Genomic DNA, 15,823 nt, shown 5'->3' with positions numbered 1-15,823 from the left:
TCCTAGGTTGCAGGTTTTTCCCTGTTAGGACTTTGAATATATCATGCCACTCCCTTCTGGCCTTCAGAATTTCTGCAGAGAAATCAGTTGATAGGCTTTTAGACATTCCCTTATATATGATTCTGTTTTTCTCTTGCTGCCTTTAGAATTTTCTATTTATCTTTAACTTTTGCCATTTTAATTATGATATGTTTTGGTGTGGGTCTGTTTGGATTCACCTCGTTTGGGGCCCTATGTGCTTCCTGTACCTGGATATCTGTTTACTTCTTTAGATTTGGGAAATTTCCAGCCGTAATTTCTTTAAATACAGTTTCTCTCTATCTTCTCCCTCTGAAAACCCCATAATGTGAATGTTGGCGCGTTTTATATTATCCCAAAGATCTCACATGTTGCTTTTGTTTTTTTTTGTTTGTTTGTTTGTTTTTTGGTTTGTTTATTTTCATTTGTCTTTCTGTCTGCTGTTCTGATTGGGTGATTTCCATTATTCTGTCTTCCATATCACTTATGTGTTCTGTCATTTAGTCTGCTATTCATTGCTTCTAGAGTGCTTTTATCTCAGGAATTGAATGACCTATTTTTGATTGGGTCTTATTTATAGTTTCTAGTTCCTTGTTAAAATGATCTGTGCTTATAGATCATTTCTCTTAATTCAGTTAGCATTTTTATTACCAAATTTTTTTTTTTTTTTGGCCACACCACGCAAACTAAGATCCCATTCTTGCAGGATCTTAGTTCCCTTACCAGGGATGGAACCTGGGCCCCTGGCAGTGAGAACGCCAAGTCCTAACCACTGGACCGCCAGGGAATTCCCATATTACCAAATTGTTTAGTTCATTGTCTGATAGACTGATTATCTCTGTTTCATTATTTTTTTTTCAGGGGTTTTCTCTTGCTTTTTCAATTGAGAGTAGTTCCTTTGCCTTTTCATTTTACTTTCTCTGTCTCTGTGAATTTGGGTGAAATGGTTATCTATTGTGGTCTTGAAGGGGTGTTTTTATGTGGGAGTGTCCCTTTGTAGACTGCATGTGCCCAGTGTCTTTGGTTTCAAGGCTAAATTTTATGTGGATGACAGCCACATCTTTCCTGAGGGTGTACTGGCCACTGTCACCTTGATAGGAAGTGTGACTGCTGTTGGAGGAGCTAAAGCCTGCACGCAGAGTGCGAGGCAGAACTTCCTCCCTGCTCAGTGGCCATTGCCACCCTGACAGGTCAGAGTCTGTTTCCGAGTTGCTTTGAAAATTATTTTCTAACAAAAATGAAATTATATCATTATATATTAACTTATCTCAGTCTCTTAAATTTTCTGTATTATACCATAATTTAAATAATCTATTAATTGATATTTAAGTTATTTCCATGATTATACTAAAATACTGCTACAGTAAATGTCCTTGTTTGTATAGTTTTGTGCATTTGTTTGTGTCTATTTGTAAGATAAATTCATGGAGTCAGATCTACCCACCACCAGTCCCTCCCATCAGGAAACTTGCACAAGCCTCTTAGATAGCCTCATCCACCAGAGGGCAGAGAGCAGAAGCAAGAAGAACTACAGTCCTGCAGCCTGTGGAACAAAAACCACATTCACAGAAAGATAGACAAGATGAAAAGGCAGAGGGCTATGTACCAGATGAAGGAACAAGTTAAAACCCCAGAAAAACAACTCAATGAAGTGGAGATAGGCAACCTTCCAGAAAAAGAATTCAGAATAATGACAGTGAAGAGGATCCAGGACCTCAGAAAAAGAATGGAGGCAAAGATAGAGAAGATGCAAGAAATGTTTAACGAAGACCTGGAAGAATTAAAGAACAAACAAACAGAGATGAACAATACAATAACTGAAATGAAAACTACACTAGAAAGAATCAATAGCAGAATAACTGAGGCAGAAGAACGGATAAGTGACCTGGAAGACAGAATGGTGGAATTCACTGCTGCAGAACAGAATAAAGAACAAAGAATGAAGAGAAATGAAGACAGCCTAAGAGACCTCTGGGACAACATTAAATGCACCAACATTTGCATTATAGGGGTCCCAGAAGGAAAAGAGAGAGAGAAAGGGCCAGAGAAAACACTTGAAGAGATTATAGTCGAAAACTTCCCTAACAAGGGAAAGGAAATAGCCACCGAAGTCCGGGAAGCACAGAGAGTCCCATACAGGATAAACCCAAGGAGAAACACACCGATACACATAGTAATCAAATTGGCAAAAGTTAAAGACAAAGAAAAATTATGGAAAGCAGCAAGGGAAAAATGACAAATAACATACAGGGGAACACCCATAAGGTTAACAGCTGCTTTCTCAGCAGAAACTCTACAAGCCAGAAGCGAGTGGCATGATATACTTAAAGTAATGAAAAGGAAGAACCTACAACCAAGATTACTCTACCATGCAAGGATCTCATTCAGATTCGATGGAGAAATCTAAAGCTTTACAGACAAGCAAAAGCTAAGAGGATTCAGCACCACCAAACCAGGTCTACAACAAATGCTAAAGGAACTTCTCTAAGTGGGAAACACAAGAGAAGAAAAGGACCTACAAAAACAAACCCAAAACAATTAAGAAAATGGTCATAGGAACATACATATGTATAATTATCTCAAATGTGAATGAATTAAATGCTCCAACCAAAAGACACAGGCTTGCTGAATGGATACAAAAACAAGACCCATATATATGCTGTGTACAAGAGACCTAGGCACACATACAAACTGAAAGTGAGGGGATGGAAAAAGATATTCCATGCAAATGGAAATCAAAAGAAGGCTGGAGTAGCTATACTCATATCAGATAAAATAGACTTTAAAATAAAGAATGTTACAAGAGACAAGGAAGGACACTACATAATGATCAAGGGATCAATCCAAGAAGAAGATATAACAATTATAAATATATTTGCACCCAACATAGGAGACCTCAATACATAAGGCAACTGCTAACAGCTATAAAAGAGGAAATTGACAGTAACACAATAATAGTGGGAGACTTTAACACCTCACTTAACACCAATGGACAGATCATCCAAAATGAAAATAAATAAGGAAACAGAAGCTTTACGTGACACAATAGACCAGATAGATTTAATTGATATTTATAGGACATTCCATCCAAAGACAGCAGATTACACTTTCTTCTCAAGTGCACACAGAGCATTCTCCAGGATAGATCACATCTTGGGTCACAAATCAAGCCTCAGTAAATTTAAGAAAATTGAAATCATATCAAGCATCTTTTCTGACCACAATGCTATGAGATTAGAAGTCAATTACAGGGGAAAAAACGTAAAAAACACAAACACATGGAGGATAAACAATATGTTACTAAATAACCAAGAGATCACTGAAGAAATTAAAGAGGAAATCAAAGAATACCTAGAGACAAATGACAATGAAAACACAATGATCCAAAGCCTATGGGATGCAGCAAAAGCAGTTCTAAGAGGGAAGTTTATAGCTATACAAGCCTACCTCAAGAAACAAGAAAAATCTCAAATAAACAATCTAACCTTACACCTAAAGGAACTAGAGAAAGAAGACCAAACAAAACCCAAAGTTAGCAGAAGGAAAGAAATCATAAAGATCAGAGCAGAAATAAATGAAACAGAAACAAAGAAAACAATAGTAAAGATCAGTAAAACTAAAAGCTGGTTCTTTGAGAAGATGAACAAAATTGATAAACCATTAGCCAGACTCATCAAGAAAAAGAGGGAGAGGACTCAAATCAATAAAATTAGAAATGAAAAAGGAGAAGTTACAACAGACACTGCAGAAATACAAAGCATCCTAAGATACTACTGCAAGCAACTCTATGACAATAAAATGGGCAATCTGGAAGAAATGGACAAATTTTTAGAAAGGTATAACCTTCCAAGACTGAACCAGGAAGAAATGGAAAAAGAAATAGAACCAGGAAGAAATAGAACAGACCAATTACAAGTAATGAAATTGAAACTGTGATTAAAAATCTTCCAACAAACAAAAGTCCAGGACCAGATGGCTTCACAGGTGAATTCTATCAAACATTTAGCGAAGAGCTAACACCCATCCTTCTCAAACTCTTCCAAAAAATTGCAGAGGAAGGAACACTCCCAAACTCATTCTGTGAGGCCACCATCACCCTGATACCAAAACCAGACCAAGATACTACAAAAAAAGAAAATTACAGACCAATATCACTGATGAATATAGATGCAAAAATCCTCAACAAAATACTAGCAAACAGAATCAAACAACACATTAAAAGGTTGATACACCACGATCAAGTGGGATTTATCCCAGGGATGCAAGCATTCTTCAATATATGCAAATCAATCAATGTGCACCATATTAACAAATTGAAGAATAAAAACCATATGATCATCTCAATAGATGCAGAAAAGGCTTTTGACAAAATTCAACACCCATTTATGCTAAAAACTCTCCAGAAAGTGGGCATAGAGGGCACCTACTTCAACATAATAAAGGCCATATACGACAAACCCACAGCAAACATCATTCTCAGTAGTGAAAAACTGAAAGCATTTCCTCTAAGATCAGGAACAAGGCAAGGATGTCCACTCTCACCACTATTATTCAACATAGTTTTGGAAGTCCCAGCCACGGCAATCAGAGAAGAAAAAGAAATAAAAGGAATACAAATTGGAAAAGAAGAAGTAAAACTATCACTGTTTGCAGATGACATGATACTATACATAGAGAATCCTAAAAATGCCACCAGAAAGCTACTAGAGCTAATCAATGAATTTGGTAAAGCTGCAGGATACAAAATTAATGCACAGAAATCTCTTGCATTCCTATACACTAATGATGAAAAATCTGAAAGAGAAATTAAGGCAACACTCCCATTTACCACTGCAACAAAAAGTATAAAATACCTAGGAAAAAACCTACCTAGGGAGACAAAAGACCTATATGCAGAAAGCTATAAGACACTGATGAAAGAAATTAAAAATGATACCAACAGATGGAGAGATATACCATATTCTTGGATTCGAAGAATCAATATTGTGAAAATGACTCTACTACCCAAAGCAATCTACAGATTCGATGCAATCCCTATCAAATTACCAATGGCATTTTTTACGGAACTACAACAAAAAATCTTAAAATTTGTATGGAGACACAGAATACCCCAAATAGCCAAAGCAGTCTTCAGGGGAAAAAACGGAGCTGGAGGAATCAGACTCCCTGGCTTCAGACTATATTACAAAGCTACAGTAATCGAGACAATATGGTACTGGCACAAAAACAGAAATATAGATCAATGGAACAAGATAGAAAGCCCAGAGATAAACCCACACCCCTATGGTCAACTAATCTATAAGAAAGGAGTCAAGGAACTACAGTGGAGAAGAGACAGTCTCTTCAATAAGTGGTGCTGGGAAAAGTGGACGGCTACATGTAAAAGAATGAAATTAGAATGCTCCCTAACACCATACACAAATATAAACTCAAAATGGATTAGAGACCTAAATGTAAGACCAGACACTATAAAACTCTTAGAGGAAAACATAGGAAGAGCACTCTTTGACATAAATCACAGCAAGATCTTTTTTGGTCCACCTCCTAGAGTAATGGAAATAAAAACAAAAATAAACAAATGGGACCTAATGAAACTTAAACGGTTTTGTCACAGCAAAGGAAACCATAAACAAGACGAAAAGACAACCCTCAGAATGGGAGAAAATATTTGCAAACGAATCAACGGACAAAAGATTAATCCCCAAAATATATAAACAGCTCATGCATCTCAATATTAAAAAAACAACCCAATCCAAAAATGGGCAGAAGACCTAAATAGACATTTCTCCAAAGAAGACATACAGATGGCCACGAAGCCCATGAAAAGCTGCTCAACATCACTAATTATTAGAGAAATGCAAATCAAAACTACAATGAGGTATCACCTCACACCAGTTAGAATGGGCATCATCAGAAAATCTACAAACAACAAATGCTGGAGAGGGTGTGGAGAAAAGGGAACCCTCTTGCACTGTTGATGGGAATGTAAATTGATACAGCCACTATGGAGAACAGTATGGAGGTTCCTTAAAGAACTAAAAATAGAATTATCATATGATCCAGCAATCCCACTACTGGACATATACCCAGAGAAAACCATAATTCAAAAAGACACATGCATCTCAATGTTCATTGCAGCACTATTTACTATAGCCAGGTCATGGAAGCAACCTAAATGCCCATTGACAGATGAATGGATAAAGAAGGTGTGGTATGTATTTACAATGGAATATTACTCAGCCATAAAAAGGAATGAAATTGGGTCATTGTTCAGATGTGGGTGGATGTAGAGACTGTCATACAGAGTGAAGTAAGTCAGAAAGAGAAAAACAAATATCGTATATTAATGCATATATGTGGAACCTAGAAAAATGGTACAGATGAAACAGTTTGCAGGGCAGAAATTGAGACACAGATGTAGAGAACAAACGTATGGACACCAAGGGGGGAAAGCAGCAGGGTGGTGGTGGTGGTGATGTGATGAATTGGGTGATTGGGATTGACATATATACACTGATATGTATAAAACTGATGACTAATAAGAACCTGCTGTATAAAAAAATAAAACTTAAAAATTAAAAAAATAGATAAATTCTTAGAAAGTACAATGGCAGGGTCAAAATGTATGAGCATTTTAAAGATTTAATTGTACTTCTGATTTAGGATGGTAGAGTGAACATGTGTTTTCTTCCCATCCCTTACAATTCCATGTAAAATAAGAAGTACAAAAAAAAGTAGATAGAATACATGGAAACAGACTGCTTAACAATGTCTGAAAGATTTTTAAAATTTTTCTTATATGTTGTTGGATGAAATAAAAACCTTGGCTAAAAGAGTCTGCATGTTGGAACCCTGAAGAGACTCCAGGCCAATAGTTGCAAATATGATAGAGGAATTCAAAAGTGAGATGCAGTACTTTAAAATGAATTCATTCCATTTCTGTTTCCACATTCCCCTCTTCATCCCAATGACAGAATGTAAATGTGGTATTTACCCAAGTTAAAGGGAGAGAAAGTAACAGACACTTCTCTAAAGAATTTCAGCATACTGCTTGGGAAAAGTTAATGCTGCTTCTGCTTTTGATAATGGTAGACTAGATAATTTGGATTAGTCTTCCTAATCCAGATAGTTGAGAATAGCTATTTCCTCTGTAATAAAATATGAAAATAAGCTGTTTGAAGAAACTGGAGCATTAGTAAGGTATTAAAGAATTATAGGGATAGAATCTAGGAAAAGAAGTAAACTCAGAAGGGGGGACCTGTCATTTAGGATTCCTTTTTCCTTAGGGGCTTCTGCAAGTTGCAGAAAAGGTGGCTGAGAAACTGAGTGGTGTTCTCAAAAGTCTTACAAGGGTGGGAAGGACAAAAATTAGAGTCCAGAGAACTAGCAAGCGTTGAGGGAAGCTGGTGAACCTTCCATGTTCTGGGTTGGAACCCCAAAAGTGTACACTGGCCCAGCTTCAAATAATCTTACCTTTGAAATTGAATTAAGATGATTATGGAACACTAGGACCCCAAGCAGCCCACTAGAAGTAAATATAAATCCTCTTAGAGGAATATAATATCATACTAGACCTGAAATTATTTCTACAGTTTTTAACATACAGTGTCTAATACTCAATTTTAAATCCCAGACACAATAGGAGACAAGATAACTCTAACAAAAATCAAAAGAAAATATGAACAGTGGGCAAATTACAGAGATTGGTATTTTTAGACATAGATTAAATGCTTGTTCTGTTTAAAGAGATGAGACAAAATGGAGAATTTTAGAAGAGAACTGGAAACAACAACAACAAAAAGGACCAAATGAAACTCTAGATATAAACTACAATAATCAAAATTAAGAACTCAGTTGGGGCTTCCCTGGTGGCGCAGTGGTTGAGAATCTGCCTGCTAATGCAGTGGACATGGGTTCGAGCCCTGGTCTGGGAGGATCCCACATGCCGCGGAGCAACTAGGCCCGTGAGCCACAACTACTGAGCCTGCGCATCTGGAGCCTGTGCTCCGCAACAAGAGAGGTGGTGATAGAGGCCTGCGCGCCGTGATGAATAGTGGCCCCCGCTTGCCACAACTAGAGAAAGCCCTCGCGCAGAAACGAAGACCCAACACAGCAAAAATAAATACATAAAGTACTAAACTCCTACCCCCAGCATCTTAAAAAAAAAAAAAAAACTCAGTAGATATAACCACAGCAGATTAGGAACAGCTGAAGAGAGAACTAGTAATTGAAAACAGATCAGAAGAAAATATCCAGACTTAAGCAAGGAGAGAAAGATGGATAGGAAATTCAGAAGAGAGGATAAGATAAATAAGGGATATAGTGGGGAGTCTAATATGTCTACTAGAGTAACAGAAGGAGAAGAGAAAGAGAATGGGACAGAAGGAATATTTTAAGAGCTGAGAACATTCCAAAACTGTTGAAAGACAACAGGCCACAAATTCAAGAACCCCCCATGAATCCTAATGGGATAAATAAAAAGGTAATGACTCCTAGACACATCATAGTAAAACTGCTGAAAACTAAACACAAAGTGAAAAGTATTTAAAGTACCCAGAGTAGAATGGAAGAGAGGAAGTACCTTCAAAAGAGTAACAATTTGTTTGACAGGTGACTTCTCCATAGAAACCACAGAGGATGGAAGAGAATGGAATGACATCTTTATAGGGCAGAAACAAAATTACTGCCAACCTAGTTCTATATCCAGTGAAAATTCCTTTAAGGGTAAAGTTAATATAAGGACATTTGCAGACAAATTATAGAATTTGTTACCAGAATACCTATACTTAAGAAAATAATAAAGGTTTTCTTCAAGCAGGAAAGAAAAACTTATTTTTTTAAGATACTTGAAGTTTCAAAAAGGAATGAGAAACAACAAAAAGGATAAATATGTAGATTAGTCTAAGTGACACCATATAAAATGATAAAATAGTATCTTGTGGCATTTAAAATATAAAGGTTTAAAAGTACAACAGTTGTCTTTTGGTCAGAGTAAGGGGTGTGTATACACATAGACTTTGATAAATCAAGGATGTACATTTTAATCTCTAAGGTACCTATTAAAATAATAGTAAAAGTTGAATAACTACCAAACTAATCAGGAGAAGGTGGGTGAGGGAATGGAACAATAAAATGTTCATTCAGTCTAAGAGAAGGCAAGGAAAGAAAGAAAAAAATGACACCTAACAGGTGGGACATATAGAAGGAAAATAGATTTAAGTCTAAATATATTGATAAATAGTATTGAGTATAAGTAGACTAAATTTCCTGAATAAAAGGCAAAGATTGCCAGACTGGAGGAAAAATAAAACCCAACTCCTACCATATGATCCAGCAATTCCACTCCTGGTTATATATTCGAAGAAAACAAAAACAATAATTCAAAAAGATACATGCATTCCAATGTTCATAGCAGCATTATTTGCAATAACCAAGATACAGAAGCAACCTAAGTGTCCATCAACAGATGAATGGATAAAGAAGATGTAGTCTGTATGTATGTGTGTACACATATACGTGCGCGTGCACACACACACGCACAATGGAATATTACTTGGCGCACACACACGCACAGTGGAATATTACTTGGAATATTACATGTCACATGCTGCGGAGCAACTAAGCCCATGTGCCGCAGCGACTGAGCCTGCGTGCCACAACTACTGAGGCCCGTGTGCCTAGAGCCTGTGCTCTGCAACAACAGAAGCCACCGCAGTGAGAAGCCTGCGCACCACAACAAAGAGTAACCCCCATTCACCACAACTAGAGAAAGCCCGCACACAGCAACGAAGACCCAACATAGCCAAAAATAAAATAAATAAAAATTTTTTAAAAAGAACATAGACTTGAAAAACACAGTTAACAAACTTGATCTCATTAGCATATATAGACAATTATACCTGCCAACTTCAGGATACCTATTATTTTCAAGCCCACATGGAATATTTACAAAAATTAATTGTAGGGCTTCCCTTGTGGCGCAGTGGTTGAGAGTCCGCCTGCCGATGCAGGGGACGTGGGTTCGTGCCCCGGTCCAGGAAGATCCCACATGCCGTGGAGTGGCTGGGTGCATGAGCCATGGCCGCTGAGCCTGCACGTCCGGAGCCTGTGCTCCACAACGGGAGAGGCCATGACAGTGAGAGGCCCGCGTACAGCAAAAAAAAAAAAAAAAAAAAAAAGAAAATTAATTGTATTCTGGTCCTAAATCAAATTTCAACAAATTGCAAAATGATTAGAATTCGCCCGAATAAGTTCTCTGATCACAGTGCAAATAAGCTTAGAAGTTAATAACAAAAGGATACCAAGAAAAAACTCATGCTTGAAAATTACAGAATGCAGTGCTAAATAAACCATAGATCAGAGAATGAATTATCAGGAAATAGAAAATGTTTTTAATTTAGTGGTATTGAAAATTATATATCAAAATCTTCGTATGCAGCCATGACTATTTTAGAATAAAAAACATGTTTAAATTGAAGAAAGACTGGAAAATCAGTAAGTTAAGCACCTATCTCAAGACGTTAGAATAAGAACAACAAATTAAATCCAAAGAGAAAAATAATGAAATAGAAAACAAACCTAGGGACTTCCCTGGTGGTACAGTGGTTATTTCTCCTGCCAATGCAGGGGACACGGGTTCAATCCCTGGTCTGGGAAGATGCCGCAGAGCAGCTAAGCCCGTGTGCCACAACTACTGAGCCTGTGCTCTAGAGCCTGCAAGTCACAAGTACTGAGCCCGCATGCCACAACTACTGAAGCCCACGTGCCTAGAGCCCATGCTCCACAACAAGAGAAGCCACCGCAATGAGAAGCCTGCTCACCGCAACGAAGAGTAGCCCCCGCTCACTCCAACTAGAGAAAGCCCGCTTGCTGCAACTAGAGAAAGCCCACATGCAGCAACAAAGACGCAACACAGCCAAAAATAAATAAATAAATTTTTTTTAAGAAAAAGGAAAACAAATCTAAAATAGGACTGGACTTCCCTGGTGTTGCAGTGGTTAAGAATCCACCTGCCAATGCAGGGGACATGGGTTTGAGCCCTGGTCCAGGAAGATCCCACATGCAGCAGAGCAACTAAGCCCGTGCGCCACAACTACTGAGCCTGCGCTCTAGAGCCCGCGAGCCACAACTATTGAAGCCCATGCACTTAGAGCCCATGCTCCGCAGCAAGAGAAGCTACCACAATGAGAAGCCTGCACACCGCAACGAAGAGTAGCCCGCGCTCGCCACAACTAGAGAAAAGCCCGCACACAGCAAACGAAGACCCAGCGCAGCCAAAAATAAATAAATTATTTTTTAAAAAAAAACGGAAGAAAGAAAGAGGGGACATCACAATATCACCTACAGACATGAATAAGATCTTGAGAGGATACTGTGTTATTGAATTTTGTGTGATTGAATTTTGTCCCCTCCAAATTCAGAAGTTGATGCCTTAAGCCCAATATGACTGTATTTAGAGATAGGGCCTTTAAGGAGGTAATTTGGGTTAAATGAGGCCATAGGTTGGGGCTCAGATTAATAGGACTGGTGTCCTTATAAGAAGAAGGGAAGAGACACCAGAGATTTCTCATGTGTGCACAGAAGGAAGGCCATCTGAGGGCACAATGAGAAAACAGCCATCTACAAGCCAGGAAGAAAGTTCTCATCAGACACCATCCCTGCCAGCACCTTGACCTTGAACTTACAGCCTTCAGAACTACAAAAAAATTTATTTCTGTTACTTAAGCTACCCAGTCCATGGTGTTCTGTTATAGCAGCCTGAGCAGACTAATACATATTATAAACAGGTACCTGTAAATATGTTTGAAAATTGAGATGGAGACAAATTCCTAGAAAAATACAACTTGCTAACATTGATATAATAAAAACTAGAAAGTCTGAATAAGCCTATCACTACCTTATAAATGAATCTGTAATTTAAAACTTGACCACAAAGATCCTACAACCCCAAATGAATTCTTCCATACCAGTGAATTCAACCAGGTGTTTACCATTACCATCAACTTTCAAAAACTTTTTCTAGAGAATAGGAAAAAACAAGAAGCCTTTTCCAATCCATTTTGTAATGCTTGAATAATTTGATATCAGAACTTAACAAAGATACGACAAAAGAATAACTACTAGCCAATCTCATTCATGAATGTAGGTGACAGAATCCTAAACAAAATATTTAAAAATGGGAATTTGTTAGTATGTTTAAAAAGGTACATCAGGGCTTCCCTGGTGGCGCAGTGGTTGAGAGTCCGCCTGCCGATGCAGGGGACACGGGTTTGTGCCCCGGTCCGGGAAGATCCCACATGCCGCGGAGCGGCTGGGCCCGTGAGCCATGGCCACTGAGCCTGCGCGTCTTGGAGCCTGTGCTCCGCAACGGGAGAGGCCACAACAGTGAGAGGCCCGCATACTGCAATAACAAAACAAAAACAAAAACAAAAAGGTACATCATCACAGCCAATAGATTTATTCCAGGAATGCAAGGCGAGTTTAACATTCAGAAATAAATAACTGAAGTCTAGAGCCACCGAAGATGATGATGGTCTCCACAGACAAATTATGAAAACAGAATATAAAGCCTGGAAGCTAGAATGACCTAGATATCCAGAAACTCTCCATTAGTTAGATTTACAAGAAAATTTAATATGGATAGAATATTTCCATTGGGATGGTAGATTCACAGAACATACCAGTGTTAAGCAAAATGTCATAATTCATATAGCATTAAAACATTACTTCAAGAACTAGGAAGTCTAATGATGTCCAAAGAAAATATGAAACTTCCACAGACATCCATAGAACAAACAGACAACAATTGATTTTAGAGGATCTCCAGCTTACTGTCTTCATTATTACAGTGCAAAGCACTCAAACATTTAATAAAACTATTCCAACTGGTAAACATGATATGGTCATTCATTGCTAATAAAATATTTAAAACATGTACACTCATTATGTTTTCAGACAACAGGAGGAAAATGTACCACTCTATTTTTTTTCTCATATCCAGGCACTGTCATTTAAACATAAACCTGGAATTCAGGTTTACAGGATAAGATCAAGGGAAGACGTATCAGAATGCTTTAGAATAAAACTGTTTCCAAAAGAAGAAAAAGCCTAAATCACATGCTTCCTTGGCAAAAGAGTTGAAATTTAAATTGTTTAAGGTAGCAGGTAAAATGAATGCTGTTGCTAATTGTGTTGATTTTTGAAGAGTTGCTAACTGCTAGTAGTATCAGAAGTATGTTCAGGATTGTTTGATACCTGTATTCATTAAAAACAAATGGTGGGGCTTCCCTGGTGGCGCAGTGGTTGAGAGTCCGCCTGCCAATGCAGGGGACACGGGTTCGTGCCCCGGTCCGGGAAGATCCCACATGCCGCGGAGCGGCTGGGCCCGTGAGCCATGGCTGCTGAGCCTGCGCGTCCGGAGCCTGTGCTCCGCAACGGGAGAGGCCACAACAGTGAGAGGCCCGCGTAACGCAAAAAAACAAAACAAAACAAAACAAATGGTGGAGAAGGATGGATTTCTATTCAGAGTAGCTCCTTTGTATAACATGCAATAAACATGATAATTATTTTGTTCATAAGCTTTAACAAACCGTACCCTTAAGTTTAAGTGGAATCATCAAAAAGGAAATAGGTGTATGGTATGTGATTTGAGATTAGTTTTAAAAAGTAAATAAAGTGTGGAAAGTATCTTCAGAGACTATGCCATTTCTATTATGTTGATGTAATATATGTACAGCCTTGTAGAGGTAGTAAAAATCAAGTTATATCCTTTAATCTTAACAGACCTATTATTTATTCTGTTTTGTATATTATTTGTGAGTTGGAATTTTGCAGAGTATTTCAGGGACAAATACAGATTATTCAATTAGTTTAATTCCTTCTTTGCAGAAGAAAGACTCCAGGTATTGTAAGGAGATTTTGTTTTTAATATATCCAGAACTATTATTTTAAAAAACCTTCAGAAGTATAGCAATTCTGTCATATTTATGGATTACAGATTTTCTTGGTATACATTTTTTCCTAATTTTCTGTGACACATCAGGTTAGTGACATTGAACTAATTTAATATCTACATTAATCCCAAGTGATTTTAGCACTGACTAGGAGTAATTTTATCTACCCTATCCCTACCCAGCCTCTGCCCTAACAAATATTTAATTTTATTCAATTAATTTAACTTAATTTTGAAGCTGATAGCTAATTTCTGTTCTGTTTTTACCAAAATGACCTGAGTAGTTCACTATTTTTCATCTCAAAGAACTGGACATACTACTTTGTCCAGTATATTTTCTGATGGAATTTATTTAAAAAATGGAACATTGGTCTGATAAAGTCTCCTTTAATTTTGGAAAACTTAATTGTTTATCTAATACTTTACTCAGCAAAAGCAAACTACAGCCACAGTTGTCAAAATATGAAATTAGATGTTCAGACTTTCAATTTGTAAAGCAAAGGGAGGAAAATGATTTTAAAATACTTTAGTCACTTTTATGATACAGCAAGGACAAATTTCTCAGCCATACACCTGAGAAGTTTTTATCAAGTTCATTCAGAGTTAAAGCTTTGTACTACCTTTTCTTGTCCAGATTACGTAGTATGTTAAAGTCAGTGAAAGTTTGTCTAAGCTTATTGACTTCAATATGCCTTTTCTATTTTGGATTATTAAAATATTTTAAAAATACATATACAAAGCATCCACATAGAAATTAATAGTGCATGTGGAATTTATTAAAATAGATTTGAATTGCCTCAACACTATTAGATATTGAACTAGCAGTCTCAGTCTCTAATAATTGCTTTTCCACTTTGGAAATTTGACTTGTCATACATGGACATTAATAATAATTCAAGAGTGGAAAAGGGGATATCCCTGAGAGTTCTGTCTTAACCATTTTTAAAACCATGTATTAGTGGCTTTGGAAAACTCTGAATACTGTGTTCTCTGTACTCCTTCCCTCTCTCCATCCACCACTGTGAAAGTTGGTGTTTTCTTGCCCTGAATGTGTTGTCAGAATTGTCATATCATGTTTGTTAGTCCTCTTTTATTTTTGAGATTATGCATCTCTGCAGAAATCTCCTTACTAGTTAACTAGTCCTGAAAGTAGAATACATCCAAGAAAAAAAAAAAAAGTCCATTTTGTGTGCCACATTCAACCTGTATGTGACAGCCTAAAGCAGCGGTCCCCAACCTTTTTGGCACCAGGGACTGGTTTTGTGGAAGACAGTTTTTCCCTGGACCAGGGGTGGGGGGCGGGGGATGGTCCCAGGATGATTCAAGCACGTTACATTTATTGTACACTTTTTCTATTATTATTACATTGTAATAGATAATTAAATAATTATACAGCTCACCATAATGCAGAATCAATGGGAGCCCTGAGCTTGATTTCACTTGCCACTCACTGATAGGGTTTTGATATGAGTCTGCAAGCAATTGATTTATTATGGTCTCTGTGCAGTCAAACCTCTCTGCTAATGATGATCTGTATTTGCAGCCGCTCCCCAGCACTGGCATCACCACCTCAGCTCCACCTCGGATCATCAGGCATTAGATTCTCATAAGCAGTGTGCAACCTAGATCCCTTGCACACACAGTTCACAGCAGGGTTCGCACTCCTATGAGAATCTAACACTGCCACTGATCTGACAGGAGGCGGAGCTCAGGCGGTAATGTGAGCAATAGGGAGCGGCTGTAAATATAGATGAAGCTTGGCTCGCTTGCCTGCCACTCACCACTGCTGTGCAGCCTGGTTCCTAACAGGCCACGGACCAGTACCAGTCCATGGCCTGGGGGTTGGGGACCCCT

The 15,823-nt window shown here is 37.9% G+C and overlaps 1 protein-coding gene across 1 annotated transcript in view; it reads left to right on the top strand.

The window, feature by feature from the left end:
• Positions 1-15,823, top strand: part of LIN9 (lin-9 DREAM MuvB core complex component) — a gene marked incomplete at its 5' end in the record, with an annotated part of 109,412 nt that overhangs the window by 79,123 nt on the left and 14,466 nt on the right. The gene's annotated exons all lie outside the window — the stretch shown is intronic.

The sequence above is a fragment of the Leucopleurus acutus genome, assembly GCF_964270905.1.
Source record: "Leucopleurus acutus genome assembly, chromosome: 2".
Classification (NCBI taxonomy): domain Eukaryota; kingdom Metazoa; phylum Chordata; class Mammalia; order Artiodactyla; family Delphinidae; genus Leucopleurus; species Leucopleurus acutus.
The sequence above is the reverse complement of the archived record's forward strand: the minus strand, read 5'-3'. Positions and strand labels throughout refer to the sequence as shown.